Genomic DNA, 23,525 nt, shown 5'->3' with positions numbered 1-23,525 from the left:
TGTGCTGTTGCAGAGGGCCCAGCTTTGATCACCCCCCTCCTGATCCCCAATACGCGGGGCTGATGGGAGGGGAGCGGCCTGGGGAGAGGGAGCCCTACCGGGACCAGGGCAGGCTTGTATCATGACTTCAAAGGTGCACATGCATTGGTAGATCTATATTAGTTGTCCTAAACATTCTACAGGCATATCTCCAGCCCACGCATGAATAATAATTATCCAGTGTGTTTGATGTGTAGCTAGTTTACAGTACAGGCCTTACATACAAACAGGCTGTGAAATAAAAGTTGGTTCTTGAACTTGTCAGACTGCCAACGATAAGAGCAGTTGACTAGCTTAACACAAAAGTCACAAAACTCACAAAAATTCAATCAGCCTCCCACGTGAGTCAAGCTACTACTAGAAGTGGGCAAAATATTGAAAAACCTATACTATCTACACTATTTACATACTTTGGAAATATGCAAAATTAGAATATCAAGTATATAATCTATAACAGGGATCAGAATCATAAGTTCCCTCACAATTTGATAACACACAATTAGGCATGGGACGATACAGAATGTTTGTTTTGCGATTATCATGGCCAAAATAATTCTGATTAACGATTATGTCACCACAATGATTTAAGTTACCAACAACTTAAAATTTTTATGGATATGAATAATTAGAATTTGAATGTTATGAATAAGTTCCATGTATAAACAACTTTTATATAATTGTACTTTGTTATCAGTCAGCAATCTAGTGAAGAACATTAAGGATAAGTAGGACAATCGACAGAAATTTGGGCATCCAGATTAAGAAGCATCACAATTCTGGAGCCCTAAGAACTCTGGGACAAAAGACACCTTTGTCCCCTCGTTGACTCCCCTGTTTAGTTTAAAAGGAACAAAAACTTTAGCATTTTCTTGCTTTCAGTAAGAGCCATCCCAGATTGATCACATGTAGAGCTCAATACAGACTGCTACACCACAGCTGTCGTGCATTACATTGGCTAATACTTAACTATATCTGACAACAATAGTGCTGAGTGCCCATAGTTACGCACACATATGTTGAAAAATGGAGAAAAACAATATCGCCACGTTTCTGTAAATAACCTTAGTTTGCATCTAGTTATATGTTCTATTGTGCAGGCTAACAAAATACATTTCACTATAGTGGTTTTATCTTTCAAGGATAGAAATTATAACAAAAATACTCAAAACAGACAAAGAGATAGGGACACAGAGCTACATCAAACAGCCTTGGGGGTACGCAGCGCTGCTTTTAAAAGATTTATAACTGGATAAAAATTACTTCATTTTCCTTTATCCTTGTAAGGCAAGTCGACTTTACAAACAGTTGCAGTTTTGACCTTAGGAAGTAACACACATACGTCATAGTGTACTGCGATTGTGTCAGGTCCTGCTGGTAGCACAGGTGCTCAAATCCGCACACCTAAAATAACACTTGGCTCATGCCCGGACTCTACCTCAGTCCGGTAACGGGCAAAGATACCGACACAAACCCATACATATGCACAGGAGCTCACCACCTGAACCTCCAGCTGTCCCTTGAGGTCCCGCTACGAGTGTGACGCCTATAGGACGAAAGAACAACAACAAAGGATGGTAGAGCTAAAGCAGACAGGTGTGTAGTCAAATAGTGTGCGAGTGTGTGTTGTGGCTCGCTTCCAAAGTACTACAGTGCCCTTAACCTACATAAAGTCTGCTTATCTTTGCGTAACCTTGACTGCCTGTTCTGTGCTGGCAATGAGCACATGTACTGTTTGTACAGAACACCTTTAATGTCTCAGGGCAGTGGTTCCCAAACTGTGGAGCAGGTAGGTGGGGCTGTATGTAAATAAATACATCACATGGCCTATGATCATGTTCCATATAATTGTAGCTTCATATTGCATTGAAAAGGAGCTAAAGTCGTCTGCTTCACACTTGCTTGAGATTGGTTCGGTCCACCTGTCACTCACTCAGAGGTTGACTGATAGAAGGAGTACAAGGGGAAAGGCAGATTATTGCAGCTCTACGCTCAAATATTGAATCATATCAACTTAAAAGGACTGAATCACACTATGACAAACTACCCACGCCACAGGGTCTCAATGGCTGCCTTATGCTCAGGAGCAGAGGGGAAGGACTTCTGGTCAAATGTGCCATATCAGCGTGAGGCTTGTCCCTTGTTTGTTCTGGTAAACTCCGTGATCACATTTACAACTTTAAATGTTGCACTTGTTGACTGTTTGAGAGTTACTGCCCCAAAGCCAGTTGTAAACGCTGTCGAATTCTGCACCGTCATCGCAAACAGGGAGTTTCTGGTGTGAAAAGTTGGGTCTTATGACTTAAGATTACATCATTATCTTCATCATCCTCGTGCTAAGTATATAGGCTAACTTTGTTTTTTGCTTTTTGTATTTTTTTGTGGAAAAGGTAAGACAGTTTGGAAATGTGTTGTCATGCTCATTTTTGTTTTACTGTACATTAAGTAACAGAATAAGTTATAAGTGGGTGTTTTTTGTTTCTTTTTGTTTTTTTGTTTTTTTTGCTATAGAGTAATTATTATACCTTATTTTTCCATTTACTTTTTCAAATCCTCCCAGCACTTTTTAATTACAATACCCACATGGTGACACATGCTCTCTCTCTCTTTCCCTCTCGCTCTGTGTGTGCTGCAAAAGCCATAGTGAGCAGTTATATAAGCAAGGTCATAAGGTCAGCAGTGCTAACACGGCGTAGCCACACCCAGCCTGTTAGCATTCCACACAGAGCCACAGTGTCAATACTCGACAGGCTGGAGACGCACAGGACACTGCCCTTCACTGCAGGGCCAGGCTCAGACATGTCCCACGTCGTCTCCACGCCACAAGAAAGACCGAAAAAGACCGTAAAACTCACCACATATTTATTTAGTCCGTAAAATACAACTGCACATGCATGAAGAGGATAGTAATGTGAACAGACACACGCCGTATGAATTATAGATGCTTATTTGCTTATCGTACATTTAAACAAAAGCTTTTTATTATAAGCTAGGGCAAGCTTTTGTAGGCATTTCACTTGAGTTTTACAGCACAATAATTCCTTTTTGATAACTATATATTCTCTATACTCTGCATCCAACAAAAGCATAAGTCAGGGGTCTGCAACCACTCTCTAAAGAGCAACATGCAGCTCTTTAAAGCCTCCAGTGCGGCTCTTTGCATGTTGACCGAGGAAAAAATACTTTATTTATTATGTTTGTATTTGACAGTGTTTGTAGCATACCAAAGAGTATCCATTCCAATGAATATTATTTATTTATACTTTTACTATTCATCTGAGCATGCATAAAATCTGAAATAATGATAATTTTGCTGAGTAAATATTACAAATAAAATGCACCAGAATGTAGGAAATTACATATAATTTGCTCAAATCCCCCAGACCCCCCAAAAACACCTCAAATAAGTCCACAAAGCTCATAAATACAAAATGTTATATGCTCTTTATGTGCTAATACCTGGAAAAGGTTGACTTGCTTCTTTTAAATGAATCTATTACTCACTTTGTCTCATTACTTGTAAAAAACGTATGGCTGGCTGGGCTCTTTGTGACTTTCATATGGTTTGAAATGGGTCAGTGTGGCTCTTTTGCTGTTTAAGGCTGCAGACGTCTGGCACAGGTCAAACAGCCGAGAGAAGATGACAAGTTGAAATTTGAGCACAGCATGTACTTAGCCTGTCACGATAATTACTATTACAATTTATCATTCAGTTTGGTTAATTTCATATTTGGGGCTCAATTTATCATGTGTTTTCTTTGTAAAAATGTGGAGATTTGGGGTATTTTTATTCTAATCCAATAACATTTGAGCTGTAAAAGGTTGACTTCTAAGACAAATGACCGGCACTAGTTCATTCTGTTATTTGTTCCAGCTAATGAGACTGTCTATGTAAAAATGGTGTACTGGGATTATCTTTCATTATTGTTATTGTGTCAGTGGTAGTAGTTTCAGTATTATTGTTTATCACAATAAATCTCTATACCAAGTTCTGTTTACCCATGCATATGAATGAAAGGTTTTTATTCTGCACTCTTGTCTTTTAATGTTAATTTTATGATGATTATTTATGTTTTGATTTGTTCTATTGTGATTTTAATGTCTCTTTTATTGTGTAAAGCACTTTTAAATTAGTTTGTGTACGAATTGTGCTATGCAAATAAACTTGCCTTACCTTGCCTAGATCATACTTCAAAATTTGTTATCGTGACAGGCCTAATTGTACTAACTTGCAACTTATACTAACTTGGTGCAGCTGCCTTGTATAGCACAGAATCTATATATTTTGCATCTAACAGTAGGTTAGGGCCTGTTGAAGCTTGCTTTACAATTACTTAGCACTTCGTGAAAATGGTCTTAGTCACAAGGATAAGAAGCACGAGGCTACAAACCACTACAAGGTCATCCTGTTATTACTCCATTTTAAGTCACGGCAAATATAAAGCGAAGCCTCCAAAGCTCAAATAAAACACTCGCTTTGAATCACGGGCTCCGATTCCCTTTTTATTGTTAAGAAAACCACTCAGTTGACACATAGAGGTAAGCTGAGGTCAAGGGGTTCATCCTACGACTCTCTCTACTGTACTGTACTGTGTCGTATCACACATCAGCCACATAGTCACAGTCACGAACACATCAAGGAAAAGAGATTACACGACATGATTACAAGAAAAGAGGAGGCTCAGGCACAAAGTACTGGAGTTATAGAGGAATTATGTAGATTATAAGTAAAATATATATATATATATATATATATATCATGATTTCAAATGTATCACTATCCATCTGGTTAGTATCTGTATTATCAAAAACACATGGTTTTCAGACAACTAATTATATTTAAACCAGGTCAGTGGCAGGTCTAAACTAGGTCTAAACTAGGTCTAAACCAGGTCTGTGGCAGGTCTAAACTAGGTCTAAACTAGGTCTAAACCAGGTCTGTGGCAGGTCTAAACTAGGTCTAAACCAGGTCTGTGGCAGGTCTAAACTAGGTCTAAACCAGGATTCAGTTATGACTAACAGATAGGAGGCTGACAAGATAAATGAAATAGATGTAGTTTTTTTAAAGCTGGTGCAAGTGTTGATTGTCAAGCCTAAGTAGAAGCACTGGAGATGTAAGGACAGCCAGTCCAAAGTCTGGCAAAAGGGAGAGGATTTGACATCAGGTACAAAACAATAAATAACCCACAAGAACCAAATCTTAACAATGGGAAAGACAACATTTTAGGCCTGATAATGACCAAGGTTTTGAATGAAAAGAGATTGTATGAATGGAATATTTCAGTGTCAATGTAGGAAATTATTTGGACATTTGGTTTTTGACCCATGAACTTTTAGATAACAGTGTTTGTTGACTAAAAATATCTCTCCTGGAAATCGCTTTAGCCATTCTATGAAATGTCAACATGAAGCAAAGGAAATAAAAGTAAAATGTTCGACTGGAGGACATTGGTAATGCAATACACAGGTCTAAAGTGTGCTCAAATTAAACTATGCGCAAGAAAATAATAGGGTCATAAGTAATTCTGAATGTTGCATTTGACTGGAAATGCCCCATGACTCAGAGCACCTGGTTAGGGTTAGTATCAATGTAACTTTTGGTTGTGCTCCAGTCCTATTAAAAGAGACACATATAAACACAATAGTTCTACCTTTACAATACGCCTGCTGTGTCCATGGATTACATGTTTGCAACACCAATCTCTGAAATGGAGCACTGGAAAATCTGGTTTAGCATTGATCAATCATTCTTCTAAAAAGGAGGATTTCGACACTGATCCAGACAGGGTTGATGTCATAATAACTTCCAGAGAAACTGCAGCCCATTATGTGGAAATGGAATGGCTCATTTAACAAACCCTTCAGTTTTTGACTATTATGAAATATTATAAAATTGCTATATTTGTTCAAGAAATTTACAAGGGAGTGATGCAGACTAAAAGCAATTGAACAGACATAAAAAACAGTCAGGAGCCAGTATTAATTTAGATAATTCTATTAAATACAAAGTGAATCTGAAGGGCAAAATACTGGAAAATGATCAACATACAAGAAAGATGTTGAAGGAGCCCCTGGCCATGTGGTAACAACTTTAACTTTGTTACTACGAAAAGTAACAAAAGAAAAGAAAATCTAACTGCTTCTACCTAAAACAAAGCCAGTACATTAACTGAAAAGCACCCTCCACGTGTTCCATAGCATCATTTGAGAAGTACTGAACTAAACAAAATCATGCACAGGTCCTGGCAGCGTATTAAAGATATCTGTCTCTAACCTGCCATTATACTGTAGTCTATGACAGAGTTTACTGCTAACAGGGAAAGTTCCTGTAAAAGACATCAAAGTTAAAGGAATGCACTAAAAGAGTTATTTGGTGATGAGTATCCCTACTCATTTCTGTGTGGTCAGCTTTCTTCTCTACCACAGGTATTTTTCCTGGGCACAGCCCTGGCATAGGTGTGTGCACAGTTAAGTGCTGCTCTTTATGGGAGTTGAAGGTGCTTCTTTGGGATGACTGAGTTTTGAATAAGAGACACTTCTTAATCTTTTTTCCATGCAGTAATAATATGGAAGGTAGTGTCACTCTGTTTACATATAAATAAAAAGGCAAGCATGGACAACCAATGGATTTAAATAATATTTCAGTTTACAAAACACAAAACACACAGTCTCCAAGCTGATTACATGGTAGTATAATATATCCATAAGAAATCTACTGAAGTTGAACCTGATCATGTTCAGTGTATAGAGTCTCGCTCTCTTCATCATGGTATGAATTATTCAATGAGTCCATATAGATATAGGTGAAACTGTGAAGCTGTCCATATAAAAAGATCAACAAAATCATTCATTTATTTTAGATTTCAGTGAACGTGGTTTAACACAGGACAGATATAGTCTGCTATGCCCCTGCTATGCCCCCTGCTTTGCCCCCTCGGTGGTATCATGGTAGAGTCAGACAGACCTGGGCACGCTATAGTGTGACCTCAGTTTAACCCCATTTATCTGTCGCTGCTCGTCACCTCCAGCCCAGCCTCTGCTCTCATCCAAAACACCGTCTGAGTGACGCCAAGGTCAATGAGTCCAACGGCACTGAACAAACACAACAACAGCTGGATTGGAAAATGTAAAAACACACAGGGAAAAAACACAAAATAGTCAACTCATTTGTGCACAATTTTCAGTATGTTAAACAAGACGCAAGAGGTTTAGAAAAGTAACCTCAACAAACATATAGGTAAAAGTTATAGTTGAAATTAAATGAAAAGAAATACTTCCTCTACTAGTATTGCACAATATCAACTCCTAAAAGTACTCCTACAACTATAAATACTACAGCCCTTTTATTAATGCAGTTTTAGCACTTGGGTAACTTCTCTGGTGGAGGGTACATCACTGGGCCGTCTCCAAAATTACACAGTTGGGCAAGAATAATCTCCATGGATACAAGCAAACACCACCAGGTCAAGTTACAGGCCAGATCTGTGGAAATGGAAGCCCACTGACAGTAAGAATGTAATATTTTTCAAACTTTTTTAGCAGTAAATCAGTTCTTTTAGAGGAAGATTCCAGACAAAGCAGCGGCATCTCCATGGAGACAAGCAGATGGCGTATAAGAAAAGTTACACAGCATACCTTTAAAGTGGTTGCATGAATATTAAAGTTAAAGTTTTTCTACCTCTTACAAATCAATTTAGCTGTCCAGCCTTGCTGAGTGCTCATGATGACACGGTGGAACACTCTCTAAAACTGATGCTGATACTGTAATTGGCAATGGCCTAAAGGGACTCACTTGGCCTTATCTTTTGTCTATAGTAGTTGAAGCACACTTCTCTCACTGCCGCGGCCAAATGTGCCTGTTCGAGTGGCATGAGATTACTACATGAGCTAAAAGAAAGGCCAGAAATAATAGCTGGGGTCAGATTGACACTGAGTCAGTCTGCTAGATGTGTATCGAGAAATCCAGACAAGTTCCTAGCCAACTTAGCCAAGCATCCAGTCCATGTCCAGCCAGCCATCCAGGGAGAAGCATGGAGGAGCCAAGCCATAAGTACAGGTCCATCAGCCAACCAGAGAAACAGCAGACACCAAGCAGCTTTGAACCAAAAACACCACAACTTTGTAAGAGAGAAAATAGTCACAGGGCTGACTTCAAACAGAGCCTCTTCAATGAATGTGAGTGTGATTGTTCAAGCATAACTGGCATTTACAATTTCATTTTAAAGCATGGAAAAGAAATAGAAAGCGTGAATAAAAATAAGTCATTAGTTGTTTCTTATTGCGGCTAGAGTGGCTATGTTGTACTGTAGGCTACACAAAAATACCAGTATAACATGTGTACTAATTAAAGGGTTGCTAATTTGCTACCCGTCCACTGAGTGTTTTGCTGAAGATAATATTTCAACTGGCAACTCTTAGAAAAAAAACTGGACTAAGACTTCACTTTTGGCTTATTTCTTTTCTAAATTTTACCACCAATGTTAGTATCCTGCATGGAGACAAACACTGAAAAATATTATTCTTGCAGTCTCAATTATGAAGTATGTTTTTCCAAAGCCAGGAACAATGAATATTCTATAGTAGTGAGATATTTAAGGACCAGTGCCCAGCCCCTGTGGCATGTGCCGGGTCTCGCTGGGGAGTAAACAGTAGTAATGGATATCTAACATGTGCCAAGAACAACACTGGGTGGGTTTTGGTATTCCAGGGATTGTTTCCATCACAGGCCATTTTCCTGTTTTTGAATTCCTTTCGCTCAATGCATATCCTCCAGGCTCCGGCTACAGTCTTTGTTGGTACTCTGAGGATTTAATCTAGAGGCATAATAAAAGTAATTGATTAACAACACATACCATTGTAATTAAGGTAAGGGTATGTTATCTTTATATTTGCTGTAACAATCTATTTCACTTGACCATTGTGTCTTAACAAGGACATAATGAGCCCCTGTGGGATAAGCATGGTTTAAACTACTGCAAAATTGGAGAAATATGTTTGTACTATAACAAGTTTTCCCTGAAGGCTCCAAATGACACAGTCGTTCTTGGTCATCTACATTGTTTTGTTATGTAACTCTCGATATAAACACATCTATAGTAAAGAAAGTAAATCAGGGAATAATTGTAAGCCCTGTGAGAGATTGTAGGCGGCATGTCAGCGTTATTTTGCATACTGCCAAACCTTGATCACACATAAATATTTAGATGTTTGTGTATCATTCCCATAATGCACAGCGCTGAGTAACTGCTGGACTTTGAGGTATAATATAAATGTAATTATGTTCCTTTGAAGCTGGAACATTATATGAAATCTCACTGGTTAATACATATCCATTAGGAGTGAATGAGATGCTAATGGCTGTGTAATAGCAGACCTCGGCGATGTATGCCTGGCCCCCATTCCTAGCATACTTCTTTCATCTTCTCTCCTCATTACTATCTCTCTGGCCCTGTCCCAGGTTGTCAGCTTATCCCGTCCCAGGCCCAAAAGCACGATGGGGAGGAAGAGAGGAATCTGCAGGACCTGTCCGACTGCCAGTCACTGTCAGCTGTGCTCTGTAATCCTCCGCTGCCTCCGATAAGGATAAGGCTAGGCTGCTACGGGCTAACACGAGAGCCCAAAAGAGCAAGGAGAAGGAGAGAGACAGAAAGATTATGTAAAAAAACAAGTGAAGAGATCCATGGAAGAGCTATGACCATGACCGAGGTGGAAATGTACATGACCAATAGTGGAGACAAGAGGACACAAATGGATAAAAATACTGAGACTATCTTTCTCCTAACAGGTAATGGGGCTAAAAATAAGGTGTAAGAGAAGTTTTACAAAGCTCATGAATAAATTTGGTGCTGTTCGAAACCCCATTAGTGCAGTATGTCTAAGATCCAACTTCTTCAGGGATAAATAGGCATACTATAACAGAGAAGCACTTATATTCTTTGACTGATGCCCTTTTTAGCTAAACTGAACTAAATTTACCAATCTGGACCTCTGACTGTCATTCTAATGTGTGTACCTTGTGATCCGAGTATCATCTGGTATACTAAAGACACACCCTGCACGTCGATTAGCTGACTAAAAGGAGTTGCGCTGTGGTGCTGACAAAATCTCTCAAAACTATTACATTACTGCACTGCTGCATTGCACACATCTGACCCAAAGTGTGCACAAAAGACGATAGGTTCACACAAAAACAATATGTAAACAAACTTTGTAGAGTTTGGGCCAATACGTCAGACTGATTTTGATTATTTTTCTTCAAATTATATTATTTCAATTTACTACAAACGTCCCCAAGTCATTTTTTAAAATCACAAACCTACAAGAAAGCTATGTTGTTACGTGGTTTTGTGCAGCACTCTTCATATTAAAGTGTTAATATAAAGCTTTGTGTGTATTTTAAGGCAGCAGAGTGACCAAAACAATCTGTCTACTTCAAAAACTGAGGTTTAGGCTCAGTTTTCGAAAAAAGTGAGATAAAACTCCAGCTAACTGAGTCAGTGCCTTCTTTTTGCTGATGAACATATAAATCTAGTAAATGCAGTTGTCATATAATTATTTACTATGACACCATCAACTGATTAGCTGATTGAACAACTAAAGGATTACACTTCTACACATTATATTGGTCAGTGTTGATGGTATTTACAAACTTTACACTATTTTCTTGTGGGAGAAAGAAACAACTGTTGCATCATTCACAAAACGACTAAAATACAAATCAAAATGGGCAGATGCACGCCAAAACTCCAGCTGCTTCCCCTGTATATAGACTAGGATATAGAGTTTCCCCCATTTACCTCACCCTCTCAGGTCCAGCTCTTAAAAAGTCTCTTTTTGCTACGAATATGATGAAATATGAATCAAGGCAGCGAGATCACAGGATGAGCCCGGTGAATTAACTGTCACATGCGGCCTTACATCACATATGTGAAAGAGAGAGGGATTCAAGTACTTCTGCTCTGGTTCAATTTATGCAAGACTTCAAAATGTGCAACAGGGAAACTAGTTATTTAGTGGTCTGTCATCACCGCATTCATCTAGTCTGGACTTCAATGCCGTCTGGCCTTTCAAAGTAACACAGCTGTAGATCACATCAGGGACCAACTCACCCAAAGTTATATTTCCGTTTTTTTTATGTTACTATTGAGCCACGCTGCTTTTATCGACCTAACCGTAAAACTAAATTTGTAGGAACCTTCCGTGCTCTCGCTCCTGTGTGTTTCCCTCATTCTCATTCACACACAGGAACAGCACAGCCATTCAGAAGATTAGTATTGATCCAATTGCCACTTCACATCCAGGATAGGGAGCGTCAACATAGAGTCACACAAGCTGACAATTTACACAAAGCTTTTTGGCAGCCATCGAGCGCTGAAATAATTGCAACTATTTAACAAAAAAACAATTTTACTTAAACTGCGAACACTCCAAATGCCTCGTTTGAATAGTGGCAAATATTAGTGTTTATTATGTTTAATCACTTCACAGTTTGTCAAATTCACTTGCCAATTTTCCTTTTTCTAATATGCCACATTTGATAAAAAAGCTTGCTGTCCAATAAAAGCCTACCTAGACGCATCTGCTGGGGTTGTCAAAAACATACCTAGTACGACTAAAACTTACACCAGGATGACAAAAAAAAGGATGAGCTTAGGGTATATAGTTTAGAATACTCAGAATATATTAGAACTAGAGAATGACTATATTAATACTAGAGACCTTTTAGTGCATCAGCTATCAGCCTTAAATCTCCAGAACAGGCCGATCTTTTTTTTTTTTGGTCAACCTGCTGCCTAAAAAATTCATATTAAGGTTTTAATATAAAGCTTTGTGTGTAGAGATAACAGCACTAAACGTGACTCCAGTAGGTTTGTGGTAAAAAAGGGCTTGGGAGGAGTTTTTTGTAAGTTAAAATGGCATAATTTGGCAAAAATAATCAAAATCTTCCAAACATATCAGCTCCAAAATATCAGCAGTTTATCGGCCATTCGTTGCTTTGAATTTTAAATAATTGGTATCAGCATCGCCCGTGAAAAAACCCATATTGGTCGATTTTAAAACTATTATTTTGTGTTGAAAATGGCCTTTTATCACCGCGGTTGAGCCGTTTCCTAGTATCAAATCCGAGTTACCAATGCTGAGATAAGCTGCGAAATGAAATTGCCATGTCTTATAATTTTCCTGAGTCCTGACTGGCGTGCAATCCTGTTAAAGTGGACGTTAAGGGAAACTAATGTTGACTAAAAAAGGTTGAAAAATGCAGCCGACTTACCAGTGAGTGGCCGTTCTATATTTAGTCTTCAAAGGATCAATTGCACATTCAAGTGTTTCAGTTAAATCAATGGTCAATGTGCGGAGTGCGGAGGGGGCTCTAAAAGGCACACATGTTGTACTCTGAAAGCCTTATTCTGTGTGTGTGGATCTGTCTTTCTGTCTGTGTGCGTGTATACACTCAAAGCATGAATGGAAGCGAGGGCATAAAAAGAAAAACCCAAAAAAGACTGCGGAGTTTCAGCTCAATCTCCTGATCTCCTTCTGTCCATACACGCCGCTCTTGACTTCAGCAAAATCACTCGCCTTCTCTCAACATGGGAATGTTTATTTGTCCAAATAGATAATGATATCACAAGAACGAGGTGCTTCTGGGCCAATCTAATCGTCTGCCTTCTATGTATGCAGTGATCTTTATAGTCCAAAGTTTTACAATTGATGCCATTCAAGTCTCTACATTTGTTCAGGGTTGTAACTGTAATGAAAAGTAAACTGTTTTTGGCTGTGTTTAAATTAATGTTGTGTTTTTTTGTGTTTTTAATAATCTTACTTCAATTTTTATTTATTTTAGTAAAACAAGCATAATCAAATAACTGAAAATCTTGAGAAAAAGCATTGTGATTTTTTTTTTTTTTGTCATATCACCCAGCCCTTTTACAATGCTATTTTGGAGTCTTTTTGAATATTTGAAACACCATGTTACACTTTCTAAGCCACTCACCAAATTTAGGAAAAAGAATCCAGATTAAAATGAAACAAAATAATACATCTGTTTCATAGTTTTGTCATTTCTACCAGTCTTACCAGTGGACCTAAGCTCTGTTCCGATCCCTGGTACTTGAAGGTCATTTAGCCATGAAATTGCCGCCCATTCACAATGTGCAGCTCTTTACTGCCTCTACACAAAGCCTATACTTTAAATGACAGAAAATAATATGAGAGCCAAACGGATATGTGCTAACTGTGTCTGCATAAGGCCATATGGCTCTGACAAATGAGCCTGGTGCAGTTAAACGGCTCGTGATCAGGACACATCGGCGTCTAATTGCCTCTCATTACCGTTAAAAGTGAGTGGCAGTTTGAATAAAAGGCTACAGTGGCTGTGGTTAAGCGTCTAGTGCTGGAGTGTGGGTGTGGGAGGGCGCATGTTACACGCAGCAGACATATGACCACCTGCCTTTTATTCATGGAAATTAACTAGCATTATTTTCTTATGCATTTTAAGTGGCTGTATCTGGAGCTATGTGCTGTCTGAATCCAACTATACAGTGTTATACCCTCAGAGAACCAGGAAGTGCACCGTAACATGCTAGCTCTTATAATTCCGCTGCTACTGAAAGTTATGAAAAACGCTTATAAAGTCATTGCAGTGAATAATTAGGCTGCCATTATAAAGGAGAGCATAAAGAAGGTCGTAAATTACTTTGGACCATTTAAAGTTAACTAGTTCTGTTTTATTGTTTTTAAGACAGATGCCCTATTAACAACAAATTATTCAAATTCTAAACACACATCACACATTCCTATAACCAAAACTAAACAGATGTCACTATAAAAAATGGATCAATGTAAGATTATAGAGAAAACATTATCAATATTTTTTTTTTAACAAAAAAAACAAACAAAAAAACACTGGTTATTATCTAATCTCCAACTCCAGCAGGTGGCCAACAGCAAACTGTGCCCTCTACTGTTGCCTGGCCACATTTCTTCATTAAAATCCCTCCGTCTCCAGTCTCCACACACTTGAACTCTTATTTTCTCACTCTCGCTCCTCTCCTTGACACCCTCCAGCATCTGCTATCAACAGGTACAAGTGAACAGACAAGCCTTTGGAATAAAATACTTGAGAGGAACAAATGGATTCTATTTCAATACCCGCACGTACAATACAACGCATGTCATTTCTGGCTGTGTAAAGTTAAATAAATACGCTTAAATGTGTCAAGATATTTCTGATGACATAACTACAACAAACACATGCACAGGAACTGACATTTTGTGTTTGCAGCAAGTTGGATTGTGTTGACTTGACATCTACAGACAAACTACAAGTGCATTTCTTTTTAAACTGCCCTTTTAGACATGTGTAAACGTAGAATTAAAAAATAATAATAAAATATGGAGCTATTACTTACAGATGAGTTGCACATTTACAGTGTTTGCAGACACCCATGTGCATTTAGTTTGTATAAAAGCCCATTTTGCAGCCATAGAGTAGAGTTAAACTTATTTGGATCTCATATTAAATGCATAATGTTGGGTGAAAGCACGGTCCTGCACTTGGGACGCAGCAGCGCCTACCCTGAGTGCAACTCCGAGGTGTAAACAGTGTAAAAATAGCCCTCTATCACAGGCTTCCCTACAGTCCCGTTATATAATGGTCCAAGCTCGCATGAATGACATCACGGGTAGTCCAGCAATCACAAACCTTATGTCCTTTACAACAAGACGCCAGTGTACAACAGTATAGTAACACGTATGCACCAATAAAAACAGCTTTTATGGGCCACTGTAACATGCAAACCACATGATAGTGGTTTGAACCAACTCTGGACTCGTACTCAGCCCTGGTGCGTACTTGTTCGTAGCGTCTTTTTTGCACTTCCGCGATAGTAAAACGTAGACTAAAATGTGTCACTTCGCCTATGACCGCGCTTGCCCACATCAAAAGAGTTTAAAACATAATGTGGCAGGTTCAGATTTGCGTTTTGACAGTGCATGGCGAGGTTTGACGCTGGTAAAAAGAGCAAATGTTGAGCCGAGGTCGAGTGGCGCAGTTAGTGGAAGTGCACCGCCTCCCCGAGACCAGCCCGACCGGCGAACGCGCTCCTCTCACAGCCACAACCTCGCTGCCTGTCCGCTCTCTTTGGACACACTTAAACTGTACTTTGCATTAGTGTCTCCAAGTGACAAGTATATAAGACAGAAGCCCGTGCGCCCGCGAACAGATCGGTCACTCCAAAATAGGTCAAGGGGCGAAGTAAACATTTTCCAAGGGCTTTGAAGTAACCCAAGCGTCAACGCCACCCTGCCCAGTTCTTCCAGCCATTTTCCCTATCACAGCTCCTCGAGGGGAAAGTGGCACGATAAAAGCAATGACAGGTCGGGTAAACGAGTATGAAAGCAGTAGTTTGAGGTGACTTACTGAGCGGTGTAGCGGGCTGCTGAGTTTGTGTGTCTCCTTGTTGCCAGGGCTCCCCTGCTCTGCTCCGGCGCCGACGGTGGAAAGCGTCTCCCTCCGATAATGATGTCTGCAGCGCGCAGCTAACAGCTTTCTGGCCCCCACCTCCGGAGAGACTCTGAGCCACAGAGAGGCGGCGAGGGAGCGGGTTCACAAATGGAGCAGTTTGTAAGCTACTCATGCAAAAATATACGAGGGCTAGTCCTGAGCAAACAAGTTCAGTGAGGAAAATGCGCGCAGTTATGGATCAAGACGCAGTAAACATTTTGGCTGCTCCATTACAATGAAATCAAGCTTGGCAATGAAATCAAGCTTAGCACAGGTCATTAAGTAGAAGGCATACATAGATCACTTACATCACTGTTAAAATCAAACACTAATTAGCCTATATACCATTGCAATTTCAGTGTTGCCAAAACAGAAGCTTCAATTATGCTCAAAACAAATAAGGTGAACAGCAGACTGTGTTGAAACTGCACAGCACAACAATGCAATACATTTAGCAAAATTATAAACACAATAATCCCACATCATAACATAAATACAGGTTTGGCAATGCTCTCTTCTATCATTACATAAAAAATACAGTAGCAATGTGGATTTTTGCGGTGGCCTATGGGTTTCATTATCACTATTAGATACAGAAGCACTTGATTTGACATGTTTTTAAGTTACTATAACATGCACCAGAGAATGCAATAGCATGCGCTTTAAAAGACAGAGCTTGAGAATCAACTTAGCTGCAGGGAATGGTAGTCAGCTGACAGTGACAACATGGAAAATCTCAGCTGCTGATCCCAGCTGTTTTACTCACAGCAAACAAACTCACTATCAGAGTAAACAACCCCGTCATTATCAGTCGGATAATTGTTAAAAAAAAGTTGTGACAGCTCAGAATCTATAGTAAAATGTTTAAAAATCATGTGGACACAGAGAAGTGCTCACACTCATATTATTCTGACACATGTAGCCTAGTGACACATAACACTAGTAAACTGTAGTTACCCACTGGAACAATCTTCACTGCTTTTTGCCAGATTAAAACTGTTATTCTTTTTAGGAAATTTGGTCTTTTGTGAACTTAAAGGTGCACTCAGACTTGTCCTTGTTTGGACCTGGTTTGAGCCCAGTTTGTTCTGATGTAGACATGGTTTGGTCCTGTTCTAGTCCAAGTTTAGCCCTGGTCTAGTTCCAGGTCTAGTTCCTGGTTCAGTCCCAGTTTAGTCCCTATTTTTATATGGTGAGTATAAATGTTTGCACCCTTTTTGACTCACCTCACTCACATTATATTATAGAGTTATATTTGCCAGTAGCATATGCCCTCTGACCTGCTTTGACAGCATTTCTCTATTCTGACCGCTATGACCCTTCCCAGATTTCCACTATGACAGTGAGGTCCCCCGTTTGTCACAGCGTGTAACCTGACCCGGCCCGTGAACCGTCAGTTGCCCGACGATGCCGAGTGACAGATGATCGGAGCTGTATCCTCCACCCTGCACCCAGTCACTCAATAAGTGGTCTATTGTCCAGGGCTGCATTGTGCCTATGTCACATGTATGCCCAACAAAGAGGCAGAGAGGTAGGCTCCCCTGTGTGCCAAAAGGCTAGTGTTACATTCACTGGCCACTGCACAGACAGTGTGCTACTGACTGAGCAGTCTATTTGAATGGACAGTTTCAGATTCAAGGGCATACATACAGTACAGTGCAAAGTTATAGGAATGTGTGAAATATTACACAAGAGAACTGTGTTACCAAATGCTCAGATGCAGTCTGTGCATTCGGGAAGTGCCGTCACTAACAATGTCCTATGCTGGCATCTTTATTTGTAAAAATCAAGACAATGTAAATAGTAATGTAAATATAGACGATAAACAATAATATTGAAGCTAATTTATGCCACTGACACAATAACCTAAGAGCAGATTTAAACCACAAAAACTATTATAAATGTATAATATTGCTGAAACATTATGATCCGCAATAAATAAACAGCAGAATGAAACACTTCATTACTTAGTCTACAGCTGTAATGAGTCATAGAAGTTATTAATTCAACCTATTGTTCAAGCATATGCATTATATACACACACACACACATATATATATATATATATATATATATATATATATATATATATATATATATATATATATATATATATATATATATATATATATATATATATATATATATATATATAGTAATTATGATGACAGGCCTAACAATGGAGCCATTAAAGTGAATAGTATCAAGGCTCAGGTGTTTTCAAGTAGTTTTAATAGTCTGAATAGTAGAGCTTAGTACATTTGTTTGCCATTGTGAAATATAAATATGTAATACTTCACAAGAATTACATGTTTGGTTTCTTGTTTAACTTGTGATACAGATGATCAGATATTAATGTCCACTGTTGCCTATATCAGCACAAGATACAAGTGTGTTCTTGTACTCACCTCCTTGCTCTGTGCGTGTGCATACAAGTATAGTCCTATACTGGCATGGGCTAGTGAGGCGCAGATGTTGAATTACTACAAGTCTGTAATAGTACAAGGAGAACATATCCTTTAAAATAGTATTATTCAATAAAAATCTAAACTTTGTTACTTGACTTGAGTATAAAGTATTGAGTGTACTTGTATGCATGTAGAATAAATGCAGTCATATTTTTAAAATAATCCAAATAGATGAGATATGCATGTGTTTCATCAAAGACCTTACTGGAAACACTATTCTGTGAACACACTGTCTGTGCTGAGCAAATGAGTGTTACACAAGGCTCGAGGAATAATACAGAACTGCTCTCTGAAGAGAAGCAGATTCTTGGAGGGTTGGGTTACTCCCTAGAGATGTACCTGTACTTTTGTGGAGGTGTGAGGCGTACATAACAGGAACAATGCCAGACCAGGTGTGCCCTGTGTGGGAGCCACCAGCCAAGAGAGTACCAGATGCCTCGTGCGCTGCTGCCTGAGGGTTGAGATTGAAATCACAGTCATAAGATACAAGGATTGATCATACGACAATTGTTCAACAACAAAAATGACTACAAATAAAACATGTTCAAAGTAGGCTAAATATTAGAACTGAAATGAAAGAATCCAAACTCAATCAAAAGTAATATAACTTTCATGAATATGTTGTCAACAAAATTATAACTTTAGTAACATTTCAAACTGTACTTTAGTAAATATATATGTGCAATACATATTACATAGGCTGGTCAGAGCGTAACTTTGTTATGATGTATGATGTTATCATACTACACAGACATACCATATTTTTAGTTGAAGGAACTGTAAGCAACACCAAGCACTTGGAATTCTATTAAACTTGTTCTAACACCAATAAGTTAACAGAGTTTTACTTATATACAGCCTTGAGACAAGTGTTAAAACATACCCAGGTTTTACTGATGCAAGAATTTGACACTCCACTTGTTTTATGAATAAATAACATGGTGAATTCAAAAGACACTCTTGTTAGACTAGATGCATAATTCATTGCATCAGGCCTTTGTTGTGACTCAAATAATAGTGCTCCTATCTCAGCGTATTGACATCAAGGGAGACTGAGGCCCACCAGCTAAAAGTTGCCTTGTACAGCAGTGCTGCAGAGGGAGTAGTCTGCAGAGCGCGTGTCTTCTCTTACCTGTTGATCCGGTGCAAAGGTGTAAATTCCTGGACTTTTCGGAGTAACAAATGCCAGTGTGAGAGCTTTAAGAGCAGGTGTCACGCTACTTCTCAAAGTAAACATCTGCTCAAGCTCTCTGTCCTGTCCTCGTGTGAGCCAAAGGGTAAGGTGAAAGGCTGCTCACTGCGCCCCCTTTTGGCCTAACATAGAAGCGCCAACACGCAACCACATTCCGCACGCGCACAAATCAATAGAGGCGCATCAACTGCATCAAATGTGGGCTAGTTAAATAAATACGTAGTGTATACAGTATATAAATATTGTCACGTAAATGTAGCCTACTCAACAAACATATTAGGCGCATTAGCCTAAACACCTAAGCTTGAGGTGGCCTATTGGAACAACTTCAATCAGCCCAAGGGCGGGAATGTCACCCATTACAATTACTCAAGTTTAGTAGACCATGTACATGCATCTGTACTTGTGAGTATAATTCTAGTCATGTAACAATAAAACAAAAGTAGTATTTTTCATGCATACTTTATACTTTTTACAAGTTTAAGCCACTCACTAGTCACCGTTCCCCAAATTTGTACTATATTTTTAGCTATGTAACTGTACTTTTACTTGAGTAAACATCCTGAGTACTCTTTCCACCACTGAGAATAACTTTAGCTATTTAAATTTCTTCTCATATATTTGTAAAGTAGGGCACATCACATCACTTTTAAGGTTCACACAGAGCATGTTTTAAGTCTTGTTAATGCATTATTTAATCTAGCATTTTAGTAAAAGATTATATATCTAAATCCTTATTTGGACTGAACCCAAATGTTGTAATTTCCCCAACTCTTGTGCACTATCCCAATTACACCAGCTTAGATTAGCCTTTGAATGGCATTATCTTTCCATGAATACTTTTATCGACTGACCTGTTCTCACACACCTTTACTGTTCTGCTGCAAGAGGGTTTGAAGGAAAGAAGGAAGGATTAGAATGCAAGACTCCGTCCATATCCAACAGCAAAATGTATCGGTTTTCTCTGGGCAGGCAGATTTGAGGATATAATCTTATGAGGATTCATTTTATCTTGGCTAAAAATGTGTGCGCCTAATTGGGGCTATCCTTTAGAGGAAGTAAAAAGCTATACGCTGTTAGATTTGTGTGGATAAATGCTCCTTGCTTGTGTATATTGGACTCATTACGCCTTTCGTGGATGAGACTGCAGTTGTCTACATAAATAAAATGTTTCGCTTTGTTCTCACAGGAGCTGATCTGTATCACTCATTGTTTGATCTGTAAATTGTATCAGTGGAGCAATAGAATCTGACTTCCCTCCAGCTGGAAGAAGGTGAAGGGCGTACAAATCTGGCACAACTTTATGACCACGTCTCACAATATTCTTGAAGAGAACTTGTGCAGCGAGTGGGTGCGTTCACACTTCTTCTTTTGGTTTGAGCCCAGTTTGAGTCCTAATGTAGACTTGTTGTGGTCCTAGTCTGGTTTAGTCCCAGCTGAAACTAGATGATCGAGCTTGTTTTATTTGGCTAGATTACAAACTATTTGCCGCAGTTACTTTAGTTATTGACCAGGGAAAGGGATTTTGTTGCATTATGGTCCACAGCCCCAGTGTTACCAATAGTTATGTAAGAACAGCTAACTGGGGTCAGTAAGGAGGTCCAGCTTCATAATGCATGAATCTGAAAAAATGTTTGCCAATTGTAGAGCGTTGTCGCCCTGTGCCTTAGTGCTGTGTATTGGATTTGTCAATGTAAGAGCAGTTCTGTGAAAGCTAGACATTTTTTATTATTATGAAACTCAAAGCAGAAGAGGCCAGACAGGTTACAAGTAAAAAACATGACAAAAGAATTATAAAATTGCAACTGTATTTTGCTGAGATTAAAAGAAAGCATAGATGAGTTTAAGCGTCTCAGCACATGGTCTCATTAAAATGCTGTACTGACAGAAATCAATACAGTGACTTTGCACCCTCCATCATCTCAGCCCTCCCCTGGGACTCTCTCTCCTCCAAAAACACTTCCATTATCAATCAGTTTTAAAGTCTGTTCACCTTCAGGGCTATAATGCATAACCAACGATTTAAAACGCGTCTACACCCCCGTGCCATCTCTGCCTTCCTTTCATCCTTTCACCAAAGTCATCCTTGTTCTTCATGCTGTCGGAAGTGAAAGTTGATGTAAAATATTGGTCTAGACACTCAATATCAAAGAAACAGAAATCAATACAGTTGTGTCTTTAACTCATCTCTACCAGGAAGAAATACTTTTAATGTAGGAGGGGCTAAAAGGGGAAATTTTGTCTTTAATAAATAGGTGAAGACAATCTAAGTATTTATGAGCTGGAGTGGTACTTTCCAGACGGTGGAGAGTACACACACACCCTGCCCAGTACACTGCCTGATACTATCTTAGCAGTGAGATCATACATAGTGGCAGACTCTTTTGCCCTCCTGTCTTTCAGATAGATTAATAGTATTATCCAGTAGATCAGTAGTGAATGGATGACAATGGTTCAGTGTTGTCTGAATTTATGGCTGTGTCAGTAACTTCTGCTTTCTGGTCCAGACCCAAAAATGTAGTTAGACAAGTTAAGCGATGTTAACATGTTCCAGATTGCACCTAAGATATTGAAGATGTAATTCAGCATTGTCACTGTATTATTCTTAGGATTATACGAGAAGCATAATCATAACATTTGTTCTGAGATACAAAGACGCTATTTTTGAAGTAAGACCCGCAGCACTCATAATCTGGTCTTTCTTTCCCAGCAACCTTTGGTCTATTTATAGGTCATTTCCACTTAAATTTCTCACTTACGTTTTCAATTATGCAGAGTCCTTAAATCACAGCTCTAACTGCATAACGCATCTCATTTTGTACAATGGGTTAGAAGCTATTCCCGCAAATGTTTTTCTATTTCAGAGTCAGATGGCTTCCCTTTGTCTTTGCATTAAAAGTGTGTGAGTTCATGTCTCATTAGCAGTGAATAATGCGCAGATGTTCAAATGCCAAAAACACTCTGGAAGAAGCAAACTTAATGTTCACTATGCTACTGTGTTGTTACATGGTTAGCATACCATTCTAATGGTTTGTTTTAATGTACTTTGAAATAATATGCCTTAAAATGTGTGTCACTGCCTGTGGGGTCAAAGTGCATGCTGTGTACACATTGAACTTCAAGAGTACTCAAGATGATTGTCAGTGGGAGAGAATTATCATCAATAACATCTTGCTCACATCACAGTAAGATACTCATTTCTTTCTGCGTAGCTTTAAAATAAAGTATAAAGTAAATGAAGATGAGCAAAAGGTCATACTACAACAGCTTTAGGCTACTCCTCAAAGTTAATGATATACTGAGACCTGTGAAGTAAACTTTAGATCTTGTTAAGCTGTCCCCTGCTGTATGTTGTATAATATTATGTTGGCTATCCATCAATAATTATTCTCTATGTTTCTATTTAGTAAGGACAATCAAATGCTATTTAGTCTTTATTTTTGTGAGATGATACGGTTCATAAGATTATACAAACACAGTTTTCATATGTGCGTGAGTAAACAACAGATTATGTAGAAGGGTGTGGCTGAAGTTGTAGACAGCTGACACACTGCACAAGATGTGCTCTGTCATGTGTCTCCCTTTCCGCCCCCTCCCGCGCGCCTCCTCCCTCCCTCCCTCTCTCCGTACACTGTAGTACTACATGCTCTGGTTGACAGCTCATGCCGAGCCAGCACATTCCACTTTATTACTACTTCAGATGTTTGTGGCCTCGGCGTGCGCTGATTGGTCCTTTGTGAGGCTTTGGAAAGCCAATAGAAAGTCAAGTTGAAGATGAGAGGCGGTGATGGACAGTGAGATATGGACTCCCTCTGGTGGAGAATCCTTGTAATAGCATCGCGTGATCAGAATAGCTCCATTTCATCCTTGGTGTTAAGTAAGCAAGTCTTGATAACATTTTCTATTTTCAGGAGTGATTACGGATAGACATTGAGGATTTTAAAGAGCAGAATCAAGACATGACAGAGTGTGGGCCTAGAGAATGAGTGACAGCCCCACTAAACTAGCAATTATAGCCCAAAGTTGAGAATAGTATCCAGTGACAGTAATGTGTGTTATTGAGTAAATAAAATCATATGACAAATAAGACTGCAGCCTGGGACACCTACACTCCTGCAGCCCTGATGAGTGTGCAACCCTGACACTGCAGTCCTCTGAGTGCAAACATAAGCCAAACTTTAAAAACAGATAAATATATTCATGATAGAATGTTGATGTTAGTGTGTCAATATAGCTTTTCCTTTTATTTGTGAAATTAAAAAATAAAAAGTTCTGGTAAGACTGAGCAAAGCAAGCTAGCTAACCAATTATCCTGATATGAAAAAGC

General features: G+C 39.0%; 3 protein-coding genes across 4 annotated transcripts in view; 1 reads left to right on the top strand and 2 right to left on the bottom strand.

Annotated features, from left to right (window-relative positions):
* The window catches only part of atxn1a (ataxin 1a), a 77,890-nt gene extending 62,309 nt beyond the window's left edge, over positions 1–15,581 (bottom strand). For both annotated transcript variants that reach the window (XM_033974749.2, XM_055225105.1), the window contains exon 1: positions 15,455–15,581. The gene's annotated coding sequence lies outside the window, so the exon portion shown is untranslated. The remainder of the gene's footprint in view (positions 1–15,454) is intronic.
* tpd52 (tumor protein D52) overlaps positions 1–23,525 on the bottom strand; it is a 369,330-nt gene that overhangs the window by 186,299 nt on the left and 159,506 nt on the right. The gene's annotated exons all lie outside the window — the stretch shown is intronic.
* The window catches only part of ripor2 (RHO family interacting cell polarization regulator 2), a 324,701-nt gene continuing 302,783 nt past the window's right edge, over positions 1,608–23,525 (top strand). Inside the window, exon 1 of the mRNA XM_033975367.2 lies at positions 1,608–1,613. The gene's annotated coding sequence lies outside the window, so the exon portion shown is untranslated. The remainder of the gene's footprint in view (positions 1,614–23,525) is intronic.

The sequence above is a fragment of the Periophthalmus magnuspinnatus genome, chromosome 11, assembly GCF_009829125.3.
Source record: "Periophthalmus magnuspinnatus isolate fPerMag1 chromosome 11, fPerMag1.2.pri, whole genome shotgun sequence".
Classification (NCBI taxonomy): domain Eukaryota; kingdom Metazoa; phylum Chordata; class Actinopteri; order Gobiiformes; family Gobiidae; genus Periophthalmus; species Periophthalmus magnuspinnatus.
The sequence above is the reverse complement of the archived record's forward strand: the minus strand, read 5'-3'. Positions and strand labels throughout refer to the sequence as shown.